Source organism: Camelus dromedarius, chromosome 21 (genome assembly GCF_036321535.1).
Source record: "Camelus dromedarius isolate mCamDro1 chromosome 21, mCamDro1.pat, whole genome shotgun sequence".
In the NCBI taxonomy this organism is placed as follows: Eukaryota; Metazoa; Chordata; class Mammalia; order Artiodactyla; family Camelidae; genus Camelus; species Camelus dromedarius.
In genome coordinates, this window is record NC_087456.1 from 23,295,921 (window position 1) to 23,314,310 (window position 18,390).

The following is an 18,390-nucleotide window of genomic DNA, read 5'->3' on the forward strand; positions in this document are numbered from 1 at the left end:
ATGTTTCCAGAATTTCCCCATCTGCACATTTACAGAGTAAAAATTAAGTTTCTGTATATGTCTAAGATAAACTTAAAATGGCAAATCTGCCCCCAAAGTTATAATCCAAAATAAAGCATAAATGCTTTAGCTGTTCATTTCTACCCATACAAAGGATTGAGTGCCCCCAACCTGAAAACACGTATGCCAAACAGTCAGCAAGGTGACACAATCCCCTTACCTGGAATAAAAATGGTACAAGCTTTCAAAGTTTTGCAGGAAACCAATTGGCAATCACTAAAACTAAAGATGAAAGTTTTAGTAGAATAGAAATGGAAAATCCGTATATAGACTCTAACAGGAAACAACACGGGGGAATTTTAAGAGTGGAAATTTTAAATAGAGTTATGTATAAAACAGAAGGCATTGCCTGATGTTCAGCAGAGCAGTTAAAGGGCTATGGCCTTGAAGTCAGGTTACCCCAAATCAAATCCCAGCTCTAACCACTGTGTAAGTTAGGCAAGCTAAACAAGCTCCCATACACCTCAGTTTCTGTATCTGTGAAGTTGGCATAATAAGGGCCCTTAATAAGACTACAGTGAGGATTAAATTAGATAACAGATGTAAAGCACTTAGCACAATGATTGGCACACAGGAAATATTTAAATTATTAGCCAGTAGTATAATTATCCTCTTTCTAAAATTGTTTTGTGACACCACACTAAAAGTGTCAAAAATCACCTTAAGCAGTGATTAAAGAAATTATGTTCTCATTCCCTGATGGGAGTAGTTAATCCTAATGCCCATCATACAACATTCAGCAATACAATAACCTGGAAGTCAACACCAAAGAACCACAAATGAAATCATTAAAAATTATTAAAGCATAAAGGTGACTACTAATCTACTCACTTGAGCCCAGAGATCTAATCACTAATAATTAGACTGCAGTATTGAGCGACTAATGCAATTCCTCTACACTACATTGCTACTGAAGTGATCCTGAGGGGCAACATGATAAACCATAACGTCAAAAAGAATCAAGAGCCACCAACTCTTCTGTGAGCGCGGTAAATCAGTGAGTCCCACCACCACCACCACCACCATAGCTTTAGCGGCTGGCGCGGAGGGCAATATATTCGAGATATTAGCTCTTGAAAACAGCTTAGTTCTCCCACGTTGCAGTGAGTAAAAGGATCTACGGCACATAATTTTAAAAGTTTGGTTTGCTTTTGACCTTGACAGCCTAAGAAAACCTAAGCAGTTCAGGGAGAGTAACACTTTTCTCTGAAACCTCTCAGTTGGGGGCGAAAAGGAAAGAGTCTTAAGAATGCCTGAAGGCTTATACTATCCCCCAGGGAGAAACTAGTTGCGACTGAACTGTTAACGGGCAACCACCACCGTCAGTACCACCTGAACAGGCTTCTAGAGCAGGAATGTAATAACTACTCATTAGGTAAGCCACTAATTTACTCTTCATTTCAAAGCACCCTTTTTATCTAGGTTTAAAAAGAACGAAACTGTCTAAAATTTTTTTTCTGCAGCAGATGGAAATGCATTCATCATTCCTCTCCATTATTCTTTTCAGCTGGCAAAAACCTGTGGTTGTAAAGGAAAGAAATAATAGAGTTGGGGTGATTTTAATCAAAGCTTGGATTCTAACGCTGCCCTGCAGCATGCTGTAATATGGGCAACATTCCTGCCTCACATTCCAAAAGAAATGAATTTTTATATGAATACCGACTCCCAATAACTGTCACCTCTCTTTTTGTTATTGTTTTGATCCATGCAGCCAATATTTCTTAAGCATCTATTTTATGTTGGATGCTACATTAATTATGGTACCATCCTTGAAAAAAAATTCATCAATAATAAACTGATTGTTTTAATAAAAGTTTAAAGTGGAACAAATGGGTCATAAAACACTTTTAGGAGTACATAGATATACAAAACAAAAAAAATTATAGACTCAACATGCTGCTCACACTCTCTAAAAAGTACTATTGGTAAGGCACCAAAATATTTGGGGTGCTTTTGAGATGCAGAGGAAAACAGCGTGCATAAGCGAAAGCAGACAGGCTTTAAAACTGGTTCCACCATTTACAAGTAGCATAAAATTAGACAAATTATTTACTCTCCCCAAAATTTCCTCATCTACAAAAGGGAAATACAAATATCCCCCTTATATAAGGGTTGTCGTGAGGACTGAATATAATGATATTAAATGCCCCGTGCAGTGTTTGGCAAATGGTATATTATCAATGGACAGAGATCAGTATAATTAGAGACATTTTCAAGAGGGCATATTAAGAAATGGAAAAAATTCATGTCAATAGAACTTACAGCTGTTCTGAAAAACAAAGTAAAATCACAAGTTTCATAGAAGAACATGTAACGTGACAACATATAAATTAGGAGAATTTCTTTTGGCAGGTTGGGAGACAGGAACCTATAACTAAGACGTGAGTTGTATTCCATAACAGGAGTATTTAAACAACCAACAAAAAATCTATAGTGAGATTACAGAAGAAGAATCTGGAGAAGGAAAAAGTCAAGCAGCAGCTATACCCATCTGTTAAACTGAAAAAGGTCCTGTCTCTTCCTCTTATTCTTTCTCCTCTTCTTAACTCCTCTAGGAAAGAAATACATTCTCTGAGAAACTGAGAGTCCAGGAAAAAAAAAAAAAAAAAGGAAGGCAAACAAGAAATCTATATATTAAACCACTTGCTAATTCTTTGAGTCAATAGGTCTTTAGTTTTACAAGTTTTACTTTAAAATACAGGTAACTTACATAATGTACCTTAGGGTTAGGTCTATGTCATTCCATCCTTACTCTGAATTAACTTAAATAATTATGGATTAGCTATCAGTTATGAGAGAAATGGAGATTTCACTTGGAGGAGAGATTAAGGGACAAAAGAAAGAGAAGGGAGTGCTTTTAATGTGTGGAGCACGTGTAAGATGAGAAAGCATCATTATCAATGGAAGAGAAAACAGCGGGGAAAGAAAGAGACTGCAGGAGAGGGTACACCAAGTGCTACAGAACAAGCGCTAATGACCAACACACCACTTACCTGCTTTTCTAAGAGACAATAATTGCCAACATTTCTCACTGAAAATCAAATGCTACTTATAGACCTATATAGACTACCAATACTTACCAACTGTAGGACTGTGAAACAGAATACCATATAATTTGAAACGCTAGGGTCTGAAAATAAGAAGCTGTTTTATCTTATGATCAAACTACAGAAAAATCATTATCATGCAAAAAGCAATGTTTATTTAATAGCATCTCTGGGGAAAAAAAACAGGGATTACTAGAAAGAAATATTCAAACTTACTTCTTAAAGACCTCTTTCAAGCTTTTCTGAACTCCTTTTGCCTATGAATATACACAAACACAAATTTCTCAATTTAAATGTAAAACCTAGCATACAAAATTGTGCAGAGAAGCTCTCTTCCAGTTCAGGGGGTTTCTAAGAAAGAATCCTTCCTTAACAGATCATCAAGCATTGCAAAGGCTCCTTAGAATGATAACTGAACACACTAAATTACTCTGAATCAGGTGCAAACTCTACCAACCTTCCAGACACAAGTGAAGTGGTTTCCAGGTCTGGTTCAGAAATAGTTACACTATAAAGTTAAGACAAGTAACTCTATGCCTCATATCTAGTAATCTCACTACTGGATCCTGGGCTCATACACCGATTACCACTGAGTCTACATCCTTAAGTGTTTTTTCATATCTTAAGATACAGTTATCACAGAAAACATCTTTTTATTTAACCAGTTATCTTTGGAGTTGGCATCTATCAAAATATTTTGGTTTTTACTCAAACCTAAAGGGACTAACCCTCTGAAGAGAAAAGGGAGATGTTTTTTCAAAATTCTGTACTTTCCACTTCCTGTTCCAACCACATCTTCATAGTTAAATTCCAAAAGGGGGAAATAAAAACAGGGGCAGTAAAATTGGAGATAGCGCTGTAGTCAAGTACATCTTTTCAGTTTGATGAAATGGAATTTGCAATTGAAGTATGGCCCCCAAAAGATACACAGTTTATTCAAAAAAGGACAGGCTGGAGGATCACAGAGGTAGAGAAGTACTACACATAATCAAGATATACACCTGCCTGGAAATAAGAAACCTGAGGCAAAAAGCATGCTAAAGAGCTGTGAAGGTTACATAAAAAATTAGGGGAAGGGAAGTAGGGGGAAAAAAAGGATCTTACTCTAGTGATACCTTTTACAAGACCCTTAACCAGTTGCCATGATGTAATATAATAAATGCGATTATTTATTGAATACCATGTACCAGGCATTATGCTAAGCACATGATATACATTATCTCCTTTACTTCCTATAACAACTATGTGCATCAGGTATAATTACACTTATTTTGCAGGTAAGAAATCTCAGATGGTACCTGAAACCCAGCAGCCTTCTAAAGGATCCACCTACATCCTACAATATTTTCTCTGTGCCCTGTATCCTTAAAATTCCCTCCTAGAGGATTTCCAAATTCCTGCCCTATGCTGCTTCAAGAGAGCATGTTTCTCTATTCTTAACCTCTTCAACAAAGAAAGCTCTCTCAGGAACTTCTTTTGGTCCATGCACTCACTACACTTAAGGTCCTCTGGAATATCCCCTATGAATCATCCAATGGCTAGCTTGTATTCACTAGCAAAATCTTTTCTAGCCGCAGGGGTATCACATGTCACTGTGTGCCGCAGTGGATATGTTGTCCATCTGGATATATCTTATGATAAACACACTTCTCCCTGCCCACCCTCCCCCCAGGGTCACTGCATGGCCTGAATATCACCACTATTCTCTTAACTATTCATTCATATTCACTCCCTTAAATAGAGACTCAAAATCTCTCTCCTCAGAAAACCTAACCATGATTAGCATCACTTAACTTAACTTAATCACTTTAGTAGCAGAAAGGCCCAGGATCAGAAACCAGATCTGGCTTCTAATCATGGTTCTTTTTCTCGATAGATTACCTAGGCAAATCACTCCACCTTTCTAGGACCAGTTTCTCAGCCATAAATGAGGGGAATTAGACTTACATAAGCTCAAAACTAATTCCCAGCTCTACAATTTTTTTTATGCAAAAAGATTACCAAAAGCATTAACTTTTAAAAACAGAAATTCATAATTTTTAATAAACTTTATTATTAAAATAAAATAAAATATTTTTTTAAGTTATAAATTTTTAAAATTACTTAAGGCACCTTACATTTTTAAAAAATTTTCATACACAACATATTAAAACCACCAAAAAAAGAGAATAACTTACATTTCAAAGGGTGACATAGTTGATTAAATTTTTCATTTTCCATTCTTTATCTGATAGATGACTGAAAACCCAGGTAACCCCTTAGACTACTAGGCTATGAATATACACACTCTCCCATTAACTAATCATGTAATATTTTATACACCACGTGTTTAACATACCAAAAGTATTCTAAATACTAACTGTGATGATTAGTCTTATCTGTCAACTTGGCGAGGTTATAGTACCCAGTTATTTAATCAAACATTAATCTAGGTGTTACTGTGAAAGTATTTTGTAAACGTGGTTAATATCTACAGTAAATTGACTTTAGGTAAAGGCAATTACCCTTGATAATGTGGGTGGGACTCCTCTAATCAGTTGAAGGACTTAAGAGCAAAAACTGAGTTTCCCGCAGAAGAAGGAATTCTACCTCAAGAACAAAGCATCAACATGACCTTAGAGCCTGCCAACATGCCCTACAAATTTTGGACTTGCCCCTCACAATGCTGTGAGCCAATTCAATAAATTAAACCTTTTTTTAAAAACTCACACATACACAAGTGATTCTGTTTCTCTGGAGAACCCTGACTGATACACTAACACACTAAATACTTAAACTGGTAAGTTGTTCTTTTTTAAGTAAAGATTAACAAATGCCTATTTCTTGTAACCTCATTAAAATACTAAAGTATTTTAAATAAGTGCTCGGAATGTTATTTTGTAAGTTAGTATTTACTACACAATGCCAACAAATTAGCCACGCTATTATCTCACTGTGCTTTTCTTTATTAAAATACGTGGGAAGAAAAAGAACAGTGATATTTTCTACACTGAATTTTTAAGCTCCGAAACTGATTTCAGAAGATTCTGAGATTCCATTTTTTTCTCATTTTCATGGCTTTCAAAGTGTTTTATAACTAGCAGTTAGTATAACATGACAGTGAAGAAAGTCATTTATCAGCCCAATTTTAAAGACCAAAGAACCAGTCAAATAGAAGTCGTAGACCTAGCACTACTTTATCTAGTGATATTTGAAGAATCAAGCTGAGAATTCTCCAGCTCTAAGTTTTACTGTTGATCCATCAATTGGTTAGTCTTCCGGGCTACACCGACATAGAAAAAGATTTCAGAATCACAACATACACAGGAACTATTAAGGTCACAAGAATGACACATTTAGTAACATCAGTCCACATGCTGGTTCCATTCAAGAAGTATTACTGATACCAGGTCCCCATAAACTTTCTCTATAGAGGGTCAGCAGGATTCAGGCTTTGTAGGCCATAAATACGGTCTCTTTGGCAACCACTCAGCTCTGTCATTGTAGCCCCAAAGTAGCCAATGACAGTACATAAACAAATGAGTACAGCTGTGCTCCAGTAAAACTTTATTTACTAAAACAGGCGCCTGAGGGCCAGAGTTTGCTAACCTTGACTTACACTCATGAAATCATGGAGTTGGAAAAGACCTCGGAGGTCATTATGGTGCAGTCTCCCATTCAGTGCCAAGATACCTCTATATCTAGTGCCAGTGACCATCTGGTTCAGAACAGGTTCCAGAAACAGACTGTCTTCCAAGCTAGATCAGTATTCCTCAATGAGGGACTTAAGGCTGTTTAGATGGGATATTTTCCCACAGAGTGGGACTGTCCAGAGTGCTGTGGGTCATTCAGCATTCCTGGTTCCCAAACAGTAAATGCTAACTACGCACACATATACACTCATCACTAGGACAACCAAAAACTTCCCCACATATTTCCTAATCCCATGGGGTGAGGGTGTTGGTACCCAATGGGTTAAGACACAGTTCGCTGTATCGAGATGGGATATCGGCAGCTATCCATGCAGCCATTCCCCTGTCTACCTATGGCAGATACGACTAATCAATCACAATACTCTTTCCTACTGAGGTTGGACTTTGCCTCAGAATTTTTAACACAATGTTCAAGATAACCACCTCCAATGAACCAGAATTGTGACCTTAAACCATATCTGTTATCCCTAACCTAAAAAGATAGTTCTACATACCCACTCTGAAAAGAAATTGGTTTCCTTTACATTTACAAAGCTGAAAAATATGATTTAATTTTAAACCCTAAGGGATGTTTTGAAAGTTCGTGAAAACACCTCTTGGTCGTGACAATGACTGGGGGCACTGAAGGCACTTGGTGCACTGAGGCAAGGAATGCCAGATGTCCTGCAACACTGGGGACAGTACTGCACGACAAAGGACAATCCTGCATCCCTCATGATTTTTTAAAATTCCCCTAATAATAGATGTGGATGAAAAAGCTGTTTAAATTATCAAAGCCTAGACTGTAACTCCATTTAACATATAAACAGGAATTCTCTTTTTCACATTTTTAATAATCATTAAGTTCTCCCAAAAGGTAACTGCTTTGAAAGTCAAGATAAGACTGTACTTAGCTTTTCTCTAAATTGTGTCAAGACTTATTCACCATTTTGGAAAATCATCTCAATGACAGCAATATAATTCAGTGTATGTAAGTACAATTTACCTACATAAGTCTGCATTTGTAATGATTTCATTCATAGCAATCCTAGATACAGGTACAAAAAGTTAACCACTTAATATATGTAGAGTATATACATATTAAAAATATATTTTTAATGACTTTATTTTTATTTCTCCTTTATATTATGGCTGGAACATTATGTTCATTTCTTTGCAGTCAGGTTTGCAAGTAGTTACAGTATGTCTACGAATTCATTTCAGGATAGTAAAAGAGGGACTGCAAAATATTTACTATAAAAATAGAGTGTTGGCTCTGACAGGTTAAGAACCACTGACCTAAATCACTGGCACCTTTTTGACCAAATTTCATTAACACAGACACCAATCTTGCCCATGATTCTGAAACAAATGTAATAATGGCGGGGAGGTATAGCTCTGTGGTAGAGTGTATGCTTAGCATGCACAAGGTCCTGGGTTCAATCCCCAGTACCTCCATTAAAAAAAAATAATAAAATAAACAAACCTAATTACCCCCCACTCCAAAATTAAGTGGCAAAACAAATGTAATAATGTGTTTCAAGGAAGGGTGCAAACACAGCTTTAACTGTCTATATGAAACAATTTTTACAGAAAAATACTAGAGCTCCCAATTTAGGAGCAGTTTCTGCATCTCCTTTCCCCATTTGTATAAAATATACAAGAAATGTCTATGAAAGCCAAGTGCTTAGGACCTCTAAGTCCTCCAGCACATTGTATCTGTCACTGCGATTACTTCTACCCAACTGTGAAGAGAACTGGCAGTGATTAACAGTGTCAATGAAAGAACCCAGTCATCACTGAGAAAACTCCCTTGAGCACCAGACACAAAGATTCTACACTGAGTCCATTTTCCACATTAAATTATGTAATTGAGAGTTGCCCTTTGTTTTACACAGAGCAGGCTCTAGACTGCATCAAACAGAACACTCTGAGAGGGCAGAAATGTTCGACATCTGCACTGTCTGCATAAGATTACTAGCTTAAAATGGAAAGGTTTGACGTTGACTAAAAGTGGAAACAACCTCTATATAAACCTATTATATATACGTATGTGTGTGTGTGTATAAAACGAACTAAGGCCATTGGCGAGCCTAATCCAAGAATATTAATTATTGTTTCCCTCTACAAGTCTTTTTTAAAAATCTTTTTATAGCTCATGGCAGTTTTTACATCTTTTGAGTGTGGATAAGAGGTCATACACAGTTCAAAGACTAAACTCCAAAGCAAAATTATAGACATAAGCAAGGGCAGTCCCCAGATACTTTCTCTAAACCACGTTTTTCAACTATTCTAGGTTTAAGGGGTGACATTTAGCTTTGAAAGCTAAGATAAAGACAGGTATATTGGAACATAATTCCAATAATTTGTCTTTTCTATTCTTCAGAGACATGCAGTAAAACCAGTAAAGGTTTTGGAATTGCCTATAAGTAATTCTTGGGTCTCCTAGGGAATAAGGCAACCAGGGCCAGAGAACTAGCACTTGCCACACTTCTTTGCAGAAAACTTTGTATAAAATCATCCATAAATGATCTGCTTCTAAGCCCTACAAGGCGCATTAGCTACCTAGCTGTAATCAGCCCAAAGCCAGCCCTGACTCAACACAAGCTTTGAGGGGTATTATAAGTGGAGAAGACAATGCTGAAAAGGATGGCTAATAGCAAACAAGAATATTGAGACCAAAATATATCTCTATAGGCTAAAATTCTGGACTGCTGAAACACTGGCAGGATAAAATTTAATAGGGAGTAAGTATAAAGTCTTGCATTTCTATTCAAAAATCACTTGTACAAGCACAGGGACCAGACTAACAGACAGTTCTTGTGAAACTTTGGGGAGCTTTGGCTTACCAAATGCTTAATATAAGAGCAAGATGTGTCTACTTAAATATTAATGTAATCTGGACTTCATAATACTGAATATGCAATAACAGAGAGAGTATGGTGCCCACTTTACAAGAAGTAACAGTCCCACTATTTGCTGCCTTGATCAGACATCTAAAATAGTGTCCACGTTACAGAAGCTGTATTTTCAAAATACAGACAACCTAGCACATCCAGAATAAGATGATTAAGATAGTGAGAGATCTGGGTATTAGCATTATTTACCCTGGAGAAGAGATATTAAGAGACAGTTATCTTTAAATATGTGACAATTTTATGTATCAGAGCAAAAACAGATCTTCTGTGTTTCTCTGGCTGATATCACTAAAACCAACAGACTACACAACAGGTAATTTGGATCTGTTATAAAGAAAAGAATAACCTTATAACTGGAGCCACCCAACAATGAGCCAAGGTTGCATAAAATAGAAGTGAACACCTTGTTATTTTACGTATCCAGGCAAGGGCCTCAAGTCCTCTGGGACAGGAAGTGTTATGAGGGTACCCAAATCAGGTAGAAGACTGGATTAAGGGGCTGCTACAGGTTCACTCCAATTCTGCAGTGATATTATTTTAAGTGTGGAAGAAAAAGTACAAGTGGTGTCAACAAACACTTTTATTTCCCTAACAGCAAGTGACACTGGTGAAAGGGGAGAAGAAATGAGAGAGCCTAAGTGACCCTAAGGGACACTTAACAATACACGATATGTAAGGACCTCCAAGGAGATGCCGTGGAAAAGGGAACTGGATTTAGGGTTAGAAGACTGAGCTTGCATCCCACTTCCAACACAGCCTAGCTCTGCAGGACGTAGGGCAAGTCCCTGGACCTTTCTGTAGGTCAGGTTTTTCTGCCTCTGAAACAGGGATACCACCTGTCCTGCCCCATGGATCAAATGACTATATAAGAAAAGAACTTCCTAAATAAGTTAGACATAAAGCATCATTGTTATTATTCTACATTAGTCAGACTCTTCTAAGCTTTGTTCACCACACTTTTAAAAGGATATGAAAAACCCAGAATCTTAAAAGATCCACCAAGATAAAGCCTTGTGACTTGACTAAAGAGATAGAAAGCATGTTTTAGGTAGAAAGTCTAAAGGAAAAAAAAATAGTCTTACCCAAGGAACGTTAACAAGGTATTTATTACAGAATAGTTAAGTGTTCTTAAAAAGGATGTTGTTCAGTTGTTTTCTATAGGAAAAGGAAAAGAGATTCAGAAGAGGTGGACTTAAATGAACGTAAGTGAGATTTCAGGTAGGTCTAGGAAATAACATTTTACATGCTTGTTTTGAGATCAAATTAAAATGTATAAGCCACAAAGCAACAAAAAGACCCAGGAAACCTACCTGTCTGGATGATAAGACCCTGGAGGGGCTATGGAGGTTTAGAATTCAAAACCCATCTGTCCGGGATTGGTCAACATTACCATCCTCAAGGGAGTCAAATCAGATTATCTCCCAAGGTCCTTTCTAGCTTGAGAACTCAGAGACTTAGAACCAGAGATAACTGTTCATTAGGAAAAGAACAAAAGTTAGCAGTTGAACCTGGGAGTATATTTTATGTGAGTTTTCTACCTTCATCAAAAGTACTCTTATTCTTAAGTGATAAAGCAAATGAGGTAAAATGTTAAAAACAGGTGAATCTGAATAAAGGGTATACAGGTGGTTCCTTGCACTGTTTTATTTTTGCAACTTTATTTAACTACTATGAAATAGTCATCATTTAGGTTTAAAATATTAGGAGTTGACTAATACTTCTATTCTTATTAGTTCTTATGGGGAAGTCTAGAACTGGATTATATACCACTTCCTAGGGTCTTCCCTCCCTCCTCGGCTTTAACTAAGACAAATAAACTCATATACAGCACTTGGTCATCTCGCATCTACAGTGTTCTCATCAATCTCTGTGCCTTTATCCTCTAAGAATTGAAAATAACCTTCAAAATTAGTTCTTTATTCATATTTCAACCCTTCCCTCAAACCTCTCCATGACTCTTAATTACTATAAAAACTCTGACTTCAGGAATCTCCGCCAGGTCATTCTCACAGAGGTGGAAGGGATTTCTTTCCCTGCCTGCTATAGGCAATAAGGGGGCACATTGCCTGTAGGGTATTTTAAAACAATAATAAAGGCAACTAAAAGTCTTTCTGCTTTTTATTATCATCAGGCACTGGCAATTCTAAACAACCTTAGTGTGAAGACACCCCTTCTGACCAGTGCAGACAGCTCCAAACATCATCCACTCAATATGTCACCAGTAACTGTCAGCCTCCCCAACCTCTGCAGAAATCCCTTATCCAATAGTTTTTCTTTTCCTCAGGATCTCAAATTACAAAAAAAAAAAAAAAAAAAAAAAAAAAAAACAATAAAAACAACACAAAGACTAAAGGCAATCAATCTGTTTTCTACTGTATTTGCAATTGTGAGGTGTATCATTATCAATTTAATAGAAAAGCACATGTATAAATTAATATGATGTCTCACTCTAAGCAAAACTAAGTAGTGTCCACTTATCTAATTCTGATCAATTATGATTTAGTATTAAAACTATTTTTCAAACAACAATAACATAAACAAGTGGTTCACAGCCATAACTGCAAACCAGGAGCCTGGAAAATTGGCCAAGATTTATGGGATCAGACTCAGTGGATGGATAAGGCTCTACCAACAGGACTGCAGTATTTCTGGCTGCTCTGACTCCCTGGTGTCACTTTGAGGCCCAGTTCATCTTAGTCACTATGAGAAAAAAGGTCTAACTCAGCAAAAGGACAAAAAGAGATACTAAAAGAAGGGGTCGATTATGTCTCAGTCAATCTTTTTGAGGGCCATCTTGCATAAAAGGCAATGCAGCAGCTGGATGGTGAATCAGCAGAAGGTCAACACTCTATTTGGTACCTTGTTGTCCAAAAGCTGTATTCTCAACTGCAACAAATCCTCCTAATTCTATCAAAAGGCAGGGAATGACTTTCTAACTAGGGTATACAGGTAACTGAGAATGGACAATATAATAACAAAATTGATATTCACAAGAGTTTAGAACCAGAAAACTCAATATAGCAGGTTACTTCATATATTACAAACTGGTGATTAAGGAAAACAAAATGGGTTAGTATGTATATATGAAGACAGTATTGGCTATTGCTATTTTAATAGTGTTTCCAATGCACAGACACATATTTCACTGCAGCAGAAATAAGTAAATCCATAAGAATAACTAGCAATTTTCTGCACCCTGATTTTTAAAAGAGCCACTGTTGGTTAAACTATAAAATACATCTAAATCTTATAGAACAACACATAGAATTTAACTTGAGAAAGCTAAGAAATTGACTCAACAATTAGAACAAAGAACAAAAATTTCAAAGATTATCCAGAACAGAAGGCATAAAATTTTAAACATACTACTCAGATATATAACTAGAAACTTGCCACAGAAGGCAGGGATTATGTGTGTCAACAATGAGAACTTCCTCTCCTAAGAACTAACATCTAATGTCCTGCAGGCTTTCTCAACTACATCATCTCCCAAAACCAAGGAAAACGGGGGAAGAACACATTTTAAAAGCAACATTATATGGAAAAATCAGATCAAGCCTTATCAGAAAAAAACAGTATTGTCTACTTTAAAGAAGTAAGACTGAATTAAGACATATACAAATCTACATAGCAGTTAATTCAATAACTTTAAACATGTGTCATCTTTTCATTTTCTAATTTGAAAATTTATTCAATATGCTCAATCACATGTTAAAGCATTATCTGTATTTAGGCAATGCTTCCACTTGCTGTATCAGCTGTGCCCCTAAACATAAGGAACTTACAACCATCGATCTTATTCAAGCATAAATTTCCAAGGCTATTAAGAGTTTATAAGCTACAGTTAATAATACTGTTGTATATTTGAAATTTGCTAAGAGAGTAGACCTTAAGTGTTTTCACCAGAGGGAAAAAAAAAGAGAGGGAGAGAGAGAAATTAGTAACTATAACTATGTGAAGTTATGATTTGTTAATTAGCTTGATTGTGGTAATCATTTCACAACATATGTGTATATCAAATCATCACGTTGTACATCTTAAACAAACACAATTTTGATTTGTCAATTATACCTCAATAAAGCCAGGGGGAAAAAAGAGTTTATAAGCTAGCAAGACACTAAGGCAGCAATAAACATAAAATGGTCCAGTTCACTTGAATTAGTACAAGTCAGACCACCAAGTCAGATCTAAAAGTTATTTATACCAATACAGTAATTTTAAAAATAAAAAACTGTAACACTTGAAATATGAAATACTGGAAACAAGCAAAAGGTTCAATCATCAGATATCACCCTCAACCAATGACAATGTTAGGGTTCTCCCTAGTTACCTTGCTCAGTTTGTGACAAAAACCAAATCTGCCATCTACCCAAAGCTAAAAGAGTCTGTAATTCACAGAAGTGAGACACTATATGATGTAGATTAGGAAGTACATATTAATTACAGTCAATAAAACATGAGTAAAATGTAGACAATAATTACAACTAATAATAATTACCCCTTATAATGATAAAAGCAAGTCCACGTACTACACGATGGCCAATAAGGAAAACTACATATGCTAATGTGTTTATAGCAACAGATTTTGGGTTATCAATATTTTTTAGAAATCTGCCAATAGCAAATATGTTCTCCTTGTAGCAGAAATAAAAAGGAACAGTAAATCCTTAGGAACTGCTAGTAATTGGCTTCACCCTAATCTAAAATTGCCTTACCGTTTAGACTAAAAAACTAGACGCAACAGGATAATTTTCAGTAAAAATATTTTAGAAAGTTAGGCAGAAAAACAATAAACTGTATCGCAAACGTGACAGCACTGGTTTTCCATGTAATTATCACTGTAATTCTAAACGCACTTAGAAATTCATTCCATGACAAAGGAAATAAGACAACCTAAACTCTGCAGGGTAGAGAAGATTCCAAAAGGAAAACTTTGGTAGGCTTGTTTGTATGAAGACAACTTCAAAGCACCATCTGTTTGACAAAGAAATGCAGTATAAATTGGACCTGGGTAAGGAAGAGTTCAAGTTTTCCCTGAGAATGTAAAATTTCTTCCCCGAAATTCACACGGGTAAAATAAATAAATAAATAAACCCACATCAAAAAGCCAGCGTAACTGCAAATGAAGCAATACAAGTTCAGCATCCAATAGGTGGCTGGTCATCTTTCTGATCCGTTAGGTCAAGACGTCCTTCTCATCTACGACTCTAGGAGAAGGACTGACTGCCTCCTCTCAAACCTCCCCTGGAAGTCAACCTTTGCCAACTCGTGCCGCCTCACAGTCTGCCAAGTCCCGGGACACTCCCTCAAGCGGGACTGCTCTCCTCCGAGACGCATCCTGCCTAGTGTCACCCGCCAGTCCCCTCCCCTGGTCAGGGCCTCTTCGGCCTCAGGGTCCCCGGTGCCTCCCTCCCCAGCCCCTCACGGCTGCCCTCAGGGCTCCCCCTCGTTCCCCGACCCCCAGTCCTGGCCCCCTCCCTCAAACCTGGGGTCCCGGCTCTCCCTCTGCCCGCGCGGGGAGTCCCGACTCTCCCGTCCCTACCGGGTCTCCCCGTCCCGCGGCGCGGGGGAGCGGCGGGGCCGAGAGACATCCACTGAGGAGACAAGTGCCTGAGACTCTCCGGCTCCAATCCGGACCGGAGCCCGGCTTCCGCCTCGAGCCGGAAGGCATTCAAGAGCGGGACCGGAAGTCCCGCCCCGCCGGCTCCCCGCCGGCTCCCCGCCTGCCTGTGGGCTTGCGGGGCACCGCGGGGTCTGCCTACAGCGCAGAGAGGAGTGGAGGGAGAGAGGGGGTCGCCGGCGGCTGGCGGGGAGCGGAGGGGCTTGCCCTGAAGGGACGAGGCTCCGAAAGGCTTTCTTATGCTTCGCTCTCCAGCGGATCAGTCAACCGATCTGCAATCGCTTGACCAAGGGTCTACTCTGCTCACGCCACGTGTGGAACTAGATGACTCAGACACTGACCCCTGCCCTCGCTATCTAGTTGAAAGTTGACATAAATATAAACAGAGGTTAATCACACCACAAGGCAGTTTTGCTTCATTCCTTAATCCAAAAATTTATCACCTGCTGTATATCACTCGTTAAACAACTAGGCTGTAAACAGATGAAAGTCCCTATCATGGAGCGAGGGAGGCACTCAGGGCAATGAACTGGGCAGAGAATAAATCAAACAGCAAATTGTCCCTCGGGAAGCTTAGGGTAGTATAGGGACAGATATATGGGAAACAAGTGCAATGAAACTATCAAGCATTAGAGGAACTGTGGCAGTGCTAAAGGCTGTGGTGGGGTGTAGGGAGCTGGGCAGATACAAGACTCTAGAGATAATGGCTCTTCAGTTGAGACGCAAATGAATGATGAGTAAGAGTTAAAGGTCAGACAAGGTGGGGAAGGGCATGCAGAGAAGAAATATGCCAGAGAGAGAGTTGGCTTGATCAGGGAGCTGGAGGAGGGAACAGTTAATCTGGCAAAGTCTGAAATCAGAGATGCAAGAGGAAGCACAAAGAGAGGAGGCAAGCCCAGATCAGGAAAACTACTGTGTATTATGTTAAGGAATTTGGACTTTAGACTCCGTGCAACACGAAATCAGTGTAGATCTCTAAGGGAACAGACAAAATGCTGAGTTATGAGGTTGACTAGGGTGATGGATATAGTCATCGAATAAAAATAAGAACTTGAAAGTCATGGAGAGAACACTTTACCTGTGAGGATGCTTTCTCAAACTGCCATACCCAGGTGTACAAATAATGGATGACTACTTCAACTCTATAAAGGCAGGGCCACCAGAGTACAGACCCCTCAGGTTGCCCATTGGGCAGATCACCCCAACCGAGTTGCCAGGTGAAGCCATAGGAACCATGGTATGAAGGGGCCGAGGAGGAAGAAACCTCATTACCAGCTACATTAATGAGGCCTGTTCCCTCTATTGCTGTTTTCTTGCTTGCTACTACTGTTTAATAAATACCCTCTTACACACCATGCCCCATTTTTCCTATTTAAAAGGAAACTGTGCAACCTTTTCCCCCCTTCATTTCTTTTCCTTTTGCCAGCAACAAACTATGTTGCAATATATGGAGATAGGATTAGGGTAAACAGAAAGGAAGACTGGATACCATGTAGACAATTTGTACCTAAAGGGCACAAAATCTCCTCTGCCTGGAGTAGAAAGACATGGTTTTGAGTTTTTTCCCTTTGAGAAGGTTAGCAGTCAATTTGTGGTAGGATGTGAAATAACCGAATCATGTAGTGGAGAAGTGTGTCTTTGAAAGAATAGGAAGAGAGTGTGTATGTGGGGGGTTTGTGTAGGTGGGGGAGTGTGTTGGGCCACCAAGAAATAAAATGTAATTTTATGAGATATTTCTCATTATGACTTCTCATTATGACTTTTTATGAGATATTTCCCTGTAGCTCACCACAATTCCTCTTTTTGTAGGAATGGCCCAATACATAGGGCAATCCTTTAAAGAGCCACCTATGGATGCCCAAGTGATCATGTTCTAGGGTGACCAACCATCCTACTTTGCCCAGGATTGAGGGGGATCCCAGGAAGCTGGACTTCTCGTGCTTAAACTGAGATAGTCCTGGAAAAACTGGGACAAGGTGGTCGGTCACATGATCACATCTCCTATATAACAGATTAATTCAGTTATGAACACATCCTAAACTAGGGCATTTAGACTCTTCACTCAAGGAATTTTAAATATGGCGTAGGGAAACACAGAGAGAAGACAGCTATTAGAGCTGAATCATATAAATGGTGGTGCCCTAAAAAAAAGATCTATTGACACCCTTTACCAAGGACCCATGTCTTGCCCTGTTTTCTTCGATTATGGGAGATATCCCTGTGTACTTCCAAAACTTTTTTTTTTTTTTTTTTTTTTGCTTATCAGCCAAAGAAGATTTCTGCTTCTTGTAACCAAAGTAATTTGTTTAAGATAATGTGCGCCCAGAGCCCCTGTTGAATAGGCACTGAGCCAAATGATCCATACTTATTGTCGCAGCAAACTGGAGTAGATGTAGACACAACCCAAATAGACTAAGAGAATCTCGCATGCATGGATTTTAGAGTTGACATACAGAGCTCCAACTGGTTTTCATGTTGAGATAGAAATGTCATGTAAACCTAGGATTGGGTTAGGAATGAGCAAAGTGTCCCACACTGATAGAGAAATGAGGGTGGTAGGAACTAGCACAAAGAGAGAGAGAAAGGATAAGGAAGAGAGAAAGAGGGGGAAAAAGAAGACAGAATTATCTGAGAGGTGGTCATCTGGGTTCCCATCTTTTCAATTTTGATTCTAGTCCCTCATGAGGTCTAGCTAAACTTTGTCCTTAACCTCTATGAAAATTCTGTGTCCTTCCAGTAAATTTCCCATTTGACTTGGGTTCGTTTTACTAGGTTTCTTTTCCTAGCAATTAAACACCAAGATATCAGTTCACAAGACACCAAGATATAAGGTTGCCTGCTCGCTCTCTTTTCTGCATCCACCTCTTCTCACCAGAACTTTGGAATCAGCTTCTCTCCCCAAGCCAACGGCAGAAGGAAGATTTGCACATTTCCACTGCTGCCTGGTCCCTACAGGAAAACTGTCACAGTCACCATGGGGTTGATGGGTGGGGCAAATCATATGATCAGTATGTAAATATGGAAGGAGATTTTAGAAACCAAGTATTTCAAATTCTTCATTATACAGAGGAGGG

At 38.5% G+C, this 18,390-nt stretch overlaps 1 protein-coding gene across 3 annotated transcripts in view; it reads right to left on the reverse strand.

The window, feature by feature from the left end:
- DISP1 (dispatched RND transporter family member 1) overlaps positions 1-15,329 on the reverse strand; it is a 174,557-nt gene extending 159,228 nt beyond the window's left edge. Inside the window, exon 1 of one of the 3 annotated variants that reach the window (XM_031438421.2) lies at positions 15,239-15,329. The gene's annotated coding sequence lies outside the window, so the exon portion shown is untranslated. Of the gene's footprint in view, positions 1-15,181; positions 15,204-15,238 lie in introns of those variants that run through there. The other 2 variants (XM_031438422.2, XM_064477277.1) reach the window with 2 other exon arrangements.
- Positions 15,330-18,390: the final 3,061 nt, after the last annotated feature.